Source organism: Silene latifolia, chromosome Y (genome assembly GCF_048544455.1).
Source record: "Silene latifolia isolate original U9 population chromosome Y, ASM4854445v1, whole genome shotgun sequence".
Taxonomy (NCBI): domain Eukaryota; kingdom Viridiplantae; phylum Streptophyta; class Magnoliopsida; order Caryophyllales; family Caryophyllaceae; genus Silene; species Silene latifolia.
Genome location: NC_133538.1, coordinates 44,226,955 through 44,242,904, shown reverse-complemented (window position 1 = coordinate 44,242,904; position 15,950 = coordinate 44,226,955).

Sequence of the window (15,950 nt, the reverse complement as noted above, 5' to 3'; positions counted from 1 at the left end):
TTTTAAGCCAGGATTTAACGATCTAGTGTGGCACTAGGCATTGGGATTGCGTTATTTCCGGCCATTTGTTGTAACAAATATTATTGATAATAAGCGTGCTCTACACTGCGAAAGAAGAATAAAATAATAAGCATTCATCGTTTTTATTTTAAGTCTAATGAACTAATGTCATAACGCGAAGACTCAAAAAACATTTATACAATTGACCTCCCTCAAGAATTATATAAATGACCCCAAGACTCAATTTCTGTAAATTGATAAGCTAACTTTGTTAGCTAATTCTACCGTTAGAATTTCTGGTCGATAAATTTCTGTAAATTCTATCTTTAGTCCATCATAATCACGAGAAACTCTTCGGACTATGATGTTGAGGTAAACTAAGTCAACACAAATACTTACCCAACGTAGAAGGGGTCATATTAGGCCTACCGACGAAGAAGGGGCTCATAGATGTTTGCCCTTATAAAGACTAATCTCAATTTCCGTTTTAGAGGAAGATCCCATCAACTATTTTTAATTCATTTTAAGTGAACTATAATCTAGCATGCAAGAATGATTTAAACTAAATTGATGGCTTATAGACTGTGACTTCTGCATGTCCATGAAAACTAACATACAACTATATGAGTTAATTTTCATGCATTTTAGTAGTAGGTGGTTTGATTTTAGGCGGAATATGATGCAATTACTAGCATGTGAATGAAAAGCAATAAAATGAAAAACGTAAAAAAAACAGTAAAAGTCCTAGTGTGGCCTATCCTATCAAAATGAACAATAAATACAAGTTTGGAATCCATCTTTGGACCCGAGAAGCTTGTCTTGATGTTCCATCTTGATCCATGTAGCGGGAGTGAGCTTGAATCTTCATCTTTAGTCTTCTTTGAAATTATAATAAATAAAATTACATAATTGACCTATTAATTACATTCTAATTTCAAAACCCAAAATTAAAATAAAGGAGATTCGAGATCTCATAATTACATAAAAATCATGTTTCCTTCATTACGAAAACATATTTGACTAAGGCCACACTAAGTATTACAAATTACAACCGTTTGCAAAATTAAATACGTAAATAAAATTCATTCATTCGATTCATTCAACATAATTAAAAGCATCAACTAAAATAAATTAAACATACATAATACAATACATTAATTATGTTGATTAATTTATCCAAACCATCTATTTAAATTAAATTAAGTGACAATTCCGCAATTTAATCACATTAATTTCATTTCAATCCATATTAAACTTGTAATATGAATTCTATCCGTCAAAATTTTAAACCGCTTTAAAATAATTCGGTATCTTTAAATTGTGAACCGATTCACAATAACTAATTGGCCAAAAATAAAAAAACAAAAATCCAATTAAAATAAGTTCGGTTGGAAAAATAAACAATTTTTTTTTTTATTTTTTTATTTTTAACAGCTACTTCACGGCTGATCATAAAAAAAAAACAGCCCCTTCCCTTTTTTTTTTTTTTTTTATATTCGGCAATTAAGAAAAAGAAAAAAACTTTCCATAATTTTTTTCCGGAAAAAAAATTTGCTTTTTTTTTTTTTTCTGATTCGGTAATAGAGAAAAAAAACCTAAAAACGTTTTTTTTTCTCACGGCATACCTTAAAAAAGAGCCGTCAAAATAATTTTCCTTTTGCGGCAAAAAGCCCTAATACAAAAATTGATGAAGAACAAAGTTTATTGTTGCTAATAGAACATGGTTTAGCAAATGAATTAACAATCATGATTAATCTTATATGCTAAAACTATATAGCAAAAACAAGTTCTTGTATCAATGACATGATGATACTATATCTATTCTAACTTAATCTGCATTAAATCAAAATTTCCCAATATTTCATATGATAATTTTAACCGATTAAAACAATGATATGATCAAAACAAATTGAATATAAATCATCAAACAAAAGGAAAAACGAAATAAAAAAATAGGCCGAAAGAAAAAAAAGGTCTCGGCTAAAAAAAAATTCAACCGAAAAAAAAAAACGAAACCCTAATTTATTTTCTCGAAAATTAGGTTATAGTTTACATACAAAATTTATGAAAATCATCAAAATTAAAATCGTAGCCTAAAGCTCTGATACCACTTGTGGGAAATAAATCTGTATACTTCCCTTAAACTAGAAGGATTATAACGATTTAATAAAGATGATCTAAGGTCATTAAATAAAATACATAAAGATAAGTAAAAAGATTAAGAATTAACCTTCGGTCCTAGCAAATCTGGCCTAAGAACAATATAAAAATTGATATTCGCCTATTAGTTGCACCCAAGACGATCTGAGATATGCCCTTTGATTATGCTAGAAATCAATCTAAAATTTTCTGTAAAATTTAATTGTCTTTGTGTTCTTGTGATGAGAAAGAGGAGGCTAGGTCAAGAAAAAGCATTGAGGTAGAAATAATTCTCTACCTTTCTTTTTATACAAACCGACACTTGGAGTCAATTAGGAAAAGAAAAACTTTCCCTAATTTCGGCCAAGTGAACCGAAATAAATAATATAATTCCCTTATATATATTTAATTTAAATATAACTTATTATATTTAATTTACGAATTGACAGTTAATTCGTCTCAACTTAATATTATTTAATTTTCATTAAATAATTATCTCATCAACACATTGACTAACTTTTTAGTCATTTTGGGTATCAATGTAATTATATTTCTATAACCACATTTCTCAAACACGTCCTATAGGTGTGACCTTTAGGGACCAGTTGATCACCGCCATCTGTATGATAATAACGTCAAACTTTATAGCAAGCCAACCGTTATTAGGTAAATGTTAATCAACTGATTAAATATACGAAGTATACCCTTGTGAACCTGTAAGAGATTTACAAATGTTATCACACTAATTTGTGGAGGACACCAGCTCCAACACCACTAGTGTTAACCCCCAAGCATCAGACGTCTACATTTCTGCAGACAACAGTCAATGGTGAACACATGATCAAAGGCTGGACAATGGCCACTAGGGAGAAACATAACTCAACAAGGACAAGACAACAGCCGTCTCTCCTCCTTCAGCTTAAAGCCTCGGTCACGGACCCAGTGGGCCCAGAAGCCCCAAAACACTCACATGAAATCAGGACAAAACAAAAACGTCAGCCGAAATTTCGACATTACGACAGCACAAAATGGACAAAATCCAAAAAAACAAAAAAAACCTGCAAAAACAAAAAAAGGGGCAAACCCGCCCAAACTCATCCAGCAAACCACTTCACAAAAAAAATTACAAAAACGACTAGCCCTTCTTTTAAAGCAAAAGACGAGTCCGAACAACGACAAAAATTACAAAAAACCACCCAACACCTCAAGACCCACACAAGGTCCGCAAAAATAAGCAAAAATTCCCGACACAACTGGGTATTTTTCGCATCTAAAAAAAAGGCAATTTTACGCCAATTCGGGCACAAACAGGTAAAAAATTCAAATTACGACCACATCAAAACAACGTGATTTAATCACGTCTCAAAGTGACCTAAAGTACCATTAAGGTCCATTTTAAGACAAACCGGCTCAATTTAAGCCCAAACAGACGCCTATTTCGTCAGCATAAGACCGTCTCACAAACGCAAAAATTCAAATTTTTTGCCCACAACGCCCAACAAAGGTTCAATATGGCCAAGACGGTCTTCCCCGATTACAATGCAACCTAGTGGGGCACACAACTCAAGCAAACAAGCACAACATTGTGAAATGAGATGATCTTTTGTCTCATTCACGTTTTTTTGCTCCTAGAGGGCGGGAATGGGGACCAAAATGCAAACTAAAAGCACCCCTATACTCCTAAACATGTTTCTAACCTAATGCAATCATCAATTTCACTCGAAAATGGGCCAAGCAAAAATGGCCAAATCGTTTTTCGAAGGGTTAGGGTTTCGCCCTAATTCAATTAACAAAAAGGCAAACAAATTCAAATGGATTCAAGAGGATTTACATACCTTGAGATGACATGATGTTTGTAGCACAAAAGCAAGCATGAAAAGAGATTAAAAAATGGCGATCTTGGTTGATTATCGCGGGTTTTGATGGAGAAGACGAAGTGAATGAGGAGCAAGCCTCCCTCGCGTCTTTTTACAGAAAAAAGGGGAAGCCCCTTGTATCGCCAAAAGGCTCGCGCCTCTTTGGCCTGTCTTTGTCTTTTCTGGTGGGTTTTGTGGGTTTTTGCGGTTTTGTGTCGAAAACGACGAAGGCAATGAGGAGCTCGGCCTTCTCGCGTCTTTTTACAGAAAAAGGAGAGGCTCCTTACCTCGCAGGACGGCTCGCGTGTAACACCCCAATCTACCAAGGAGCCTTAACAAGACCTTCCCTAGCAGATAAGGGCGTTACCATCTCAGTTGCTCGAGGACAGTAATAATCAAATATCGATACAAGAACGTTTATATTATATTACAAGTGACTTAAAACCAACAGACGATATAAGAGATACAACTCAAGGCTACTATCAACTATGTGGAACTACCTCTGCCATGACTCGTGGTACACACGTCCCTCCAAACACCCAGCTAAGATCCACACACCAACCTGCCAAGACTGACTGCTGACCATAGTGGATCACGGCAGACACAAAACAAAGAGACAACACAACAAAACCACACAAGGTCAGTAACTGAGATAACAGGTATAAACGCATACACAAAACAACTACAACAATACATACACCATACCTTCTCCAACCATCCACACTCCTCTGACTGCCCGTAGGTCCAGTCCTGCCAGTGGGGGACCGCAGCCATTCCCACCTAAGCCCCGCTCATCTATCTGAGCGAAAACCTATGTTCCTTAATGTGCACATCCCTTCTATGGCGGGTTCCATAGAAGGCGAATCAAGGGCGTGGAGCCACTCCCGCAAGTGAATCCACTCAGCCGAGGACGCACCTCGAGAACCATAGACGACAATCACAACCAGCAGTGCAAACAACAACCACCAACTATTATTTCCACACAATGTTAATCAACTACCACTACCAATCATCAACAACGACACCAACCAATTATACATCAACAACAGACCCTCTAGACAAACAACAGTACTCAGTAGGCGAACCTACCTTTAGCAAACTGCAGCGATTCCGCGTCCGATCACAAGCTAACAATCAACCAGCAAAACCACCTATAACAACCATCATAACCATCTATTACTACTACCACAACCATAACTGAAAACAAGGATGACGATGATGATGATGACAACATACCTATACCAAGCAATCCGGCGTCAAGACCGCTACCCGACTCAAGCATCCCATCTCTAGAGTGTAACCACTCTCAAAGGCCTCAAGGAGAGGAACTATGGTGGAGGAGAAGTGGAATGACGGCATTTAGGTTTTGGAAGAAAGGAGAAAAAATGATTTGGGCTTCACGATTATGCGATTTATAATTCCCCGCTGCAAACACGTTGCTCGATCGAGTGACAAACTTAATCGATCGAGTGGCATCTACTCGATTGAGCTCCCAAGATACTCGATCGAGTAGCCTCAGCTAAATCGAGTAACACGCAACCCAAGACTCACACCGTCACAAGTCCTCATTCTTAAGGTTTCCAAAGGCCAAGGCAGGTGTCTAAGGTCAGTCAACGTCGGTCAACGGGTCCCTAAGAGGACGGGTATTGCAGTCTCCCCCCCTTAAAAAGAACTGCGTCCCCGATGTTCCGCTCATCCTCCCCCACGACACACGTGTAACACCCCCATATTCAGAGGAGCCTTAACTAGGCCTTCCTTAGCATATAAGGGCGTTACCATCTCGGTTGCCCGAGGAAGTAATAATCAAATGTCGATAAAAGAACTATTATGTTATATTACAAGTGAATTAAAACCAACTGATGATATAAAGATACAACTCAAAGTCTACTCGCTATAACTATCAAATCTCGTGAAGACTCATCCCTGCCCGAACTCCAGCTATCAACCGTATCAACACCTGCTAAGACATACTGCTCACCATAAGGGATCATGGCAGACACATAAACAAACAAGACAACACACAAGGTCAGTACTGAGATAAGATACAACAACTATCAATACAACTCAACACAATCAGTCACACACACAATCGCACCCACTCCAAAAAATCTCCGTCACCGACTGTCCACTGGACCAGCCCTGCCAGTGGGGGACCGCACCTGTTCCCACCTAAGCCCCGCTCATCATACCGAACGATAACCCTGTCCCATTAATGTGTACATCCCCTCCCGTGGCGGGTTCCACGGAGGGCGAAACTAGGGCGTGAAGCCACTCCCGCAAGTGACTCCACTCAGCCGAGAACGCATCTCGAGAACCAAAGACAACAAATCACAATCACAATCAGAACCATCACACTACGAACGCGATAACATACAACAACCACAACACAACCACAACATCCGACACACTAGACCATCTACAGAAACTGAGTAGGCGAACCTACCTTTAAGCAACTGCAACCAATCCATGCCAACACATGCCATAACCAGAAACCAAGCAAAGCCTATAAGGACAACACGATCATCTATTACTACCAAGCAAACCCTGATTGAAAAGATGAGGATAGTGATGATGATTATGACATACCTATAAGGAGAAACCCGGCAAAAGACCGCTACCCGACTCAAGCTGCGCTCTCCTAAGGCACAAAGACCTTCAAAGGGCTTCCATGGAGGTTTTGTGGTGAAGGTAAAGGAAAGAGGCGACTGATGGATGGGAAGAATGAGGCGGAAATTGAATTGCGGATTTAACAAAGCGCGATTAAAAACCGTCGCTGAAAACTCGAAACTCGATCGAGTACCCAACATAATCGATCGAGTGACACCCTACTCGATCGAGTAACTTCGCTACTCGATCGAGTAGCCTCTACTGTATCGAGTACCACTCCTAACACGTAACTCAAGATAGTTGTGGCACGCATTTCTAAGACTATTCCCGCTCCCAAGGTCAGTCAATGCTGGTCAAAGGGTCTCTAAAAGGGCGAGTATTACAGTCTTCCCCCCTTAAAAGAACTTCGTCCCCGAAGTTCAACTCACTCATCTTAACGCACAAGACACGGGAAAACACACCATCACCATTCCTCATACTCAAGTCATTACTCCACGGAAATACCATCCCAATGTCATCATCATCACTACCTAACGCTCTATTCATAACGACTCTTACTCCTATCATACACACATTATCATCATCAGCTGTTACTCTATATGTTATATAAAACATCAACCTCGTCATGCGAAGCACGAACACCGATCACTCATCATATGATAACAACTATCAACCCGAAACATGTCTCATATCAACTTCATGTTGTACAACTAATACCACCATGTTATTTAACCACACGATTCAATTACGATCCATTGCACCATAACTATCTATTCATGACCGTCCTTTAAAACATATCATCATATTCACTTTAATGAACTAAAGTAACCACTTGCACTTCATTTGAGCAATGTGATCAAAGTACTAGGAAATTTTGTAATTAAACAACAAAACATTATAAACGAACAACAACATAACTTCAAAATTAGCCTTTTTATTTTGCGACATTACTCTTCCCCTCTAAAAAGGAACTTTGTCCCCGAAGTTCACCACCAAACATTACAACACATATTACCTATTACTCGATTCATAACATGAATTAGAAACGTATTATTTGTTATGGACATTACTCGCTAAGCATATCCTTGTTAAATTCGAAACCATACACGAACCACCGGAATAACTAACCGCCGTCGATAAAGCATGTTAATAGGGTATGCACAAATGTTTGAGAAGATGTAACTCCGATAATTAGATAGTAATAGGGCGGATGCAACGTTTAAGTAACAAGAAACTATCACCGCTTCACTAATTGTGACAGATATGCATGTAAAACTCAAGAACGACTTCCAACATATGAAATTCACGGTTCAAAGATGTTACTAAGTACTAACAACCACGTTAAACATCAAACTTGCAATTATACAACAATTGCACTCGATCGAGTATGTAAGGGTACTCGATCGAGTGACATGCTACTCGATCGAGTGTCTTGGCTACTCGATCGAGTAGCCCGAGATCAGAATGCATCAAATCTGTCATACCTGTAGCTACTCGATCGAGTATGGGGGTACTCTGTCGAGTACCTACAGGTCAAATGCCTTATAAAACCTGTCATAAACCAACATATATATACATAGCCGTCATATAATTCTAGTCGGGATGACTCCCCGACTCCCAACATCCTGCAATAAGGTCAAAATATCAAATCCGGCCTTATGGCCAACAATACATATCCATAACCAAAGTTTCAACGAAAATAACTACCGAAATCTAACGGCACTACCAACATCTACTACCAACGACCATGCATCAAGATGAAACAAGGAGCATCACTCCTCCTCCTGCTGCTGCTGCTGCTCAACCATCACCTCATCATCACCACCACCTCCAGAAGTACCCGCTCCCGATGACCCAATCCCCGCATCTACTCCTACTCCGGCTCCTGGACTCACGTACCATGGGGTCAAGCCACCGTAGGCAAAGGACTGAGGTGTCCCCCACGTCGACTGATCCACCCCGTAAGAGTAGAAAACCCCTGTGTAGTCCCCAACTCCACTCCACCAAACTGGATGCGGTCCCTCGGTCCCTATCCCCTGGGTGTACGCCATCTCGTGCATATTCCTGAGTGTCAAAGTAGATGACACTCTCTCTGCCAAGTAACTGGATCGCGTCTCCGGGATGTCGAGGTAAGGGTAGTAGGGAAAAGGACGTTGCTGCTGCTGAGGTGCTACCGGCTGTGGCCTAGTCTCCGAGGTCCTCTCCCTCACTCGACGGGGTCCTCTCCCCAACCTGGGTCTCTCCACCACAACCCCCGCGTTCTCGCCCTTCGTCGGCTCTGGCATCACCTCGAGAATCGTGTCGTCGATGAGGTAGGTCTGCAGCTGGCGCGGTCTATCAACATCCTCCTCCTCCTCCTCATCATCAGAGTCCACAGCCACAACCGCCGGCTCCAAAGGCTCCGTCAGTGGGAGGTGCTCAAGAGCTGGAATCTTCATCAAACTCATGCCCCACACCGTCCAAGCTAGGCTACCGTCAGCCAAGGTCCTCAACCATTTCAGGTCGAGATAGTAGTCACAGTCCATGGTAGGCACTGGGGTAGCTAAGGGTACGTAGTCCGAAGAAGCCTCAAAGGAGGTTAGATTTTTAGCTAACCGAGTGGCGATAGCGCCACAGCTCAAGTACCGCGAAGAAGCAGTAGCCATCAAGGCAAGGGCAGCACAGACGATGGAAGGAGCATTAAAGACCACTTTCCTGGCCCGCTACGGGTTGAGGTAAGACATCAGAAGCAACGCCTCATGATTATTCAGTTTGCTGATATCCTTTCTGTCATAAAGGAGGTTTGAAAGAGAACGGAGAAAGAACCTCAAGGTAACATGCTGAACATCATTAATCAATATGTTGCTTGAGGTGGGAGCTGGCTTTCCGGTCAAGCAAGGCATTAGGCGGCAGACACCGCTCTCAGCAGGAATATCAGTGATAGAATCCTTGGAAGGCTTGGCCAACCCAAGGTGAGACGCAAACAGATCCATAGTCAACAGAAAACTGGTGTTCATCAACCGAAATACAACGGTCTGGGCAGCTGGGTCATAACTAAAGGAGCTCATAAACTCCAAGGTATGAAAAGGATAAGAGTGTTTCCTCAGCCTGTACAAACCCGTAAAACACAAAGTCTCGAATATGTGACGGACATCCGTCTCTATCCCCCAACTCCTCCAAAAGTGTAGTATCTATACACCTCGTTGGTCTCATCTTGCGTTTTTGCAAATCTACAAAACGCTCTCTCTGTTTGAAATCTACAAACACAACAGAAGGGTATTCCGGAACTGCAGGTACCACGGGTCCACTCCCCTCCCCAGTCTCAGGCTGTGTAACCCTCCCCCGTTTACTCTGACGGGTCACTACATTCGGTCTCGGCATCTGTTTCGGCATATGATTTAAACAACTTGTATAAACATGTAAACATGTACTTCACGTAATTCGGACTTTACATACTCAGTTAAGTACACAAATTCACCAACAAGGTCGATACGTGAAGCACTTAAATCATTACATTAAACCTTGAATATTCAGCTAGGTACACACATTCACCAATGGATTCCCAATTTGATATGTAGACTCAGATTATAGCAACTTATATCCAACAATTGTGAAAGGTTCAGCATGTTAAACACATCTTTTCCGACCAATCCTAACATCCTAGCTCAATTCAAATGTTACTCACTACGCATACCTAATAACATGTGAGACATTTGTACATACTCATGGCAAAGTAACTCAGGACATATTATCATCATCTTCAATATTAGAAACAAATAACTCAGTTAAACTTGTCAGACGGTCTCTACAACTGTAATTATTTTGACATATTCTTCATGAATCAACACCACAACTATCATATTGAAGTTCAACCTTTATTTAAACAGTTATATACAATACCGAATTCCATATATAAATCACGAATTTCCATTTGAGGCACTTTTAAGACGGAGTTTTAAGACAACTTTTTAAGGTGAAAACCATCAAAATTCATCCTTCAACATGTTATATACAAGGTATAGTACTCAATTTCATCATCTAATCAATGTAAAACACCCAAAATCGATTTTGATTTTTGTAACCCTAGAAATTTCGGCCCCAAAATTGCAAATTTCTAGTCTATATTACAGCAATTAATCATCAACAATCCAGAAAAGAAGACATGTGAATCATATTTCAACAATTAAAAGCAACAAATTGATCATATGAATCGAAATTTTCAGGTTATATAATCATCCTCAACAAGTTTAAAGCATAAAACATGTAAATAGGGTAGAAATCATACCTTGATCAAGTAGTAAAGTAAAGGAACGAAATTAAACAAAGAAAATAACCCCAAATTAATCACTACCAACACAAGATATGAGAGATTTTGAGCATTTTGAGAGGAAACAAGCTTAGGGCTCGAAATATAGAAGAAGAATGAGAAGGATTAGAAAGAGTAGGGGTTTTAAGAAACCCGTAGGATTCACTGTACAGTAACCTACTCGATCGAGTGCCTAGGGTACTCGATCGAGTACCACCCTACTCGATCGAGTAGGAGCTATTTCGTCGAGTATCTGCAGAAAATTTCCACATCCCGACATCATAGCTTCCTAACTAGATCGAGTAAGGTCTACTCGGTCTAGTAAGCACTCCCACTCGGTCAAGTATAGTTAAGTACTCGGCCAGAAATACGAAATAAATCGAAGATTCCTGCAAAAACAACATCGCGTGTCGATTCCAAACTAAGTTCGGAAATCGACACCAATTATCGCACTTGTTCACGCCTTACCACAATTGTTCAAGCATAACATATCGTCTCAACTAATAAGGTGTATGTCACATTACGCTACTCAAGTTACCCAACTCGGGTTACCTGCTACCGAATCTTCCATAAACCTAATCACGTCACCATATTACACTTAACTTACTTTATACATTACTACCAAATTTGTGTTCACTCGACTTAAAACATGTAAATTAGCATTAGTTCATTCTTTCATATAACATATAATTGCATATTCTTCATCACAAATTAATCTATCATGTTCCACATTCAACCATAAGCAAATCATTTTACACAAATCGATTATTACGCAGCGAAAATTTTCAACTAATAAACAAGGCATATGCGCATTATTATAAGCTATGTTTCATATTATAACTCAACAATTCCATAATTATCATCATCGTAATCACGGTGGGGTTTATAAACTCGTATACGACTACCGTCATCATCAACTTATAACAAATACTAACATGTTCACTCTTCATGTCACGACCTACACTTCCACATTTTCACGCATCTCAATCACGTAAACCTTTTTCACGTATCTCATAACCATCGTATAAGCTCACTAATCACGCCAAAAACTTTTCTAATTTCACCAAAGATTATTATACACGGCCCAAATACCACTATCACACCCCCCCTTAAAAGACTTAACCAGAGGTAGCTCCGGCACAATTAACATACACATCACACATAGACACACGGACTCCACATTCCCGTACCATGTGACTGGCTTAAGTATCATGGGGCCAAGACTTTGAAATGAGGGCGCCTACTCACCCAAAATCTAGCATCATCGGGGCTCCCATTATACATACACCAGGTTCATTTTATTAGACTCACTACGTTCATTAGGTTCATTTGTTACAGGTTCCAAAATCGTCGCTCTGATACCACTTTGTAACACCCCCATATTCAGAGGAGCCTTAACTAGGCCTTCCTTAGCATATAAGGGCGTTACAATCTCGGTTTCCCGAGGAAGTAATAATCAAATGTCGATAAAAGAACTATTATGTTATATTACAAGTGAATTAAAACCAACTGATTATATAAAGATACAACTCAAAGTCTACTCGCTATAACTATCAAATCTCGTGAAGACTCATCCCTGCCCGAACTCCAGCTATCAACCATATCAACACCTGCTAAGACATACTGCTCACCATAAGGGATCACGGCAGACACATAAACAAACAAGACAATGCACAAGGTCAGTACTGAGATAAGATACAACAACTATCAATACAACTCAACACAATCAGTCACACACACAATCGCACCCACTCCAAACAATCTCCGTCACCGACTGTCCACTGGACCAGCCCTGCCAGTGGGGGACCCCAGTCGTTCCCACCTAAGCCCCGCTCATCATACCGAGCGATAACCCTGTCCCATTAATGTGCACATCCCCTTCCGTGGCGGGTTCCACGGAGGGCGAAACTAGGGCGTGAAACCAATACCGCAAGTGACTCCACTCAGCCGAGAACGCATCTCGAGAACCAGAGACAACCAATCATAATCACAATCAGAACCATCACACTACGAACGCGATAACATACAACAACCACAACACAACCACAACATCCGACACACTAGACCATCTACAGAAACTGAGTAGGCGAACCTACCTTTAAGCAACTGCAACCAATCCATGCCAACACATGCCATAACCAGCAACCAAGCAAAGCCTATAAGGACAACATGATCATCTATTACTACCAAGCAAACCCTAATTGCAAAGATGAGGATAGTGATGATGATTATGACATACCTATAAGGAGAAACCCGACAAAAGACCGCTACCCGACTCAAGCTACGCTCTCCTAAGGCACAAGGACCTTCAAAGGGCTTCCATGGAGGTTTTGTGGTGAATAGAAAAAAAAGAGGCGACTGATGGATGGGAAGAATGAGGCGGAAAATGAATTGCGAATTTAACAAAGCGCGATTAAAAACCGTCGCTGAAAACTCGATACTCGATCGAGTACCCAACATACTCGATCGAGTGACACCCTACTCGATCGAGTAACCTCGCTACTCGATCGAGTAGCCTCTACTCTATCGAGTACCACTCCTAACACGTAACTCAAGATAGTTGTGGCACGCATTTCTAAGACTATTCCCGCTCCCAAGGTCAGTCAACGCTGGTCAAAGGGTCTCTAAAAGGGCGAGTATTACAACACAGTCAAAGAAACCAAGGTAACCACCACTGTTCATTCGACATGAGTCAACACCACCGTTTAGATATACCATCCTGCTATGAATGTTCATCAACCATCATCATCGTCTACCTTAGCACATATTACATAACACGATTTCTTATCAAATTACCAACTTCCTATTGAATCATCAAATACACATTGTACAAAAAGACAACCAACTCGACTATTACTTGCACTCATCTCATGTTATTACTCAAATGTAAACCAATACAATTATCATTCTATTGCTCCATAAATTACTTGCCAACAGCCATCAGTTACAAAACGCCTAAAAGCAACAATTCTATCACTGATACACAACAACATACAATTCATTCATATTAATTCTTTTAACTCAATCGTGCAGCAACACAATTCTATTATTTAACCACTAACATTTAATTACATTGCAACAATGTGACAATTACTTGAAAACAAGATACAACACATGCTAATTTATTCGACAATTGCAAGTTACTACTCAATTGTACAATAACCACTACGAAATAACTCAAACTACCATTTAAATACTATAAAATTGTCATAAAAATACTATAAAATTGTCATAATTGCGTCAATTTCTCATGCGACATTACTCTTCCCCTCTTAAAAGGAACTTCGTCCCCGAAGTTCACCATCAAAACAACTTTAACCATTACACAAAGTGACAAATTATTATTCCACATTGACATTACGATAATTCACGACCACTATGCATCCTTGACATTACATATGCATGATTCATTTGTGTGAAAACCAACGAAAAAGTGAACAGTACAATTACGCATTCCGTCACCCATTATTCTACATGACATAAAACCATATCTTATATGACCATACAACATATGCAACAAGAAACATAACCACCACACACTATATTACTTGAGATAATTTGATTTAGGATATGAAATTATATAAACCACACAAATATTCACAACCGTATAACCACACGTGATACTCGTCAATGATGTTACGCATCCAAAACAAGAAACATTATTACAAGAACCACCAAGTTGAAGATACAACCAAACGTTGAAACGAAATTAACATCAAATAGGGGCACTCGATCGAGCTTGTAAGGCACTCGATCGAGTTGACGTTACTCGATCGAGTTTACCAGGCACTCGATCGAGTACGTCGAGATCAGAATGCATCCCCAAAGTCACTCCTGCAGTTACTCGATCGAGTGAGGGGCACTCGATCGAGTAGCCACAGGTCGATATTTCCCAACTCACCACCTCGTGAGGGCCAAGAAACATGTACATAAGTCGAAAATGTATTCCCGACACTAACAACCTGCATAAAAGTCTGAAAAACATCCAAAGTACAGCCTTATGGCCAAAATACAAACCAAAGTCTAACAAATGTGTCAACCAAAACAATTGCCAACAACTACAATTCCATGCAAATAAGATAGAAATAAAACGAGTATCATCACTCCAAGGTCTGCTCATCCATCATCTCATCTCCACCATCCCCCTCCGGACGTGCCCGCTCCAGCTGTACCCACATCTGCGACATCACCAGTGCCAGAATCGGCTCCCACTCGCCATGGTGCCAAGCAATCGTAGGGGTAACTCGTAGGCTCTCCCCAAGTAGACCGCTCCACGCCAGTAATGGAAGACCCCGCTGTTATCTCCAACACCTCTCCACCACACCGGCTGAGCCACCTCGGTCCCGATGCCCTGTACATAAGCCATCTCATGGAGGTTTCGACGTGTCAAGGTGGTAGACACTATCTCCGTGAGCTCACTTACTCTCATCTCGGGGCTGAAGAAGGAAGGATAGCTGGGAAACTGAAGCTGTGGGAGCATATGCCGCTCTGGCTGGGTCTCAGCCATCCTCTCCCTCACCCGTCGCGGTCCTCTCCCCACTCTAGCCTGTCTATCCTCGGGTCTAGCATGATCCCTCTTTGTCGGCTCAGGCATCACCTCCAAAATATCACCATCAATGAGGTAAAACTGTTGCGCAGTGACCTCCTCCTCGTCATTAGAGTCTCCTGCCACAACTATCGCCGCTAAAGGCTCGGTCTCGGGAAGGTGCTCGGAGGCAGGTATCCTCATCCAACTTATTCCCTAGACTCTCCAGGCTAACCAACCACCCTCCAAAGTTCTCAACCGTTTCTGGTCGAGAAAGTACTCACGGTCCAAGGTAGGCTCCGTCGGCGTCATAGGTGTATAGGCCGAGGAGGCCTCAAAGGTGGTTAGTCTCTCCGCCAACCATGTGGCAATGGCACCGCTACTCAAGAAACGGGTGTCATATGAGGTCATCAAAGCTAGGCTAGCACATACTATGGCCGGGGCACTGAAAGAGACTCTCGGGGCTCGGGTGGGTTAAGGTAGCAGCAAGCAACATCACCTCATGTGAGTTAAGCTTACTCACATCTCTCCGGTCATA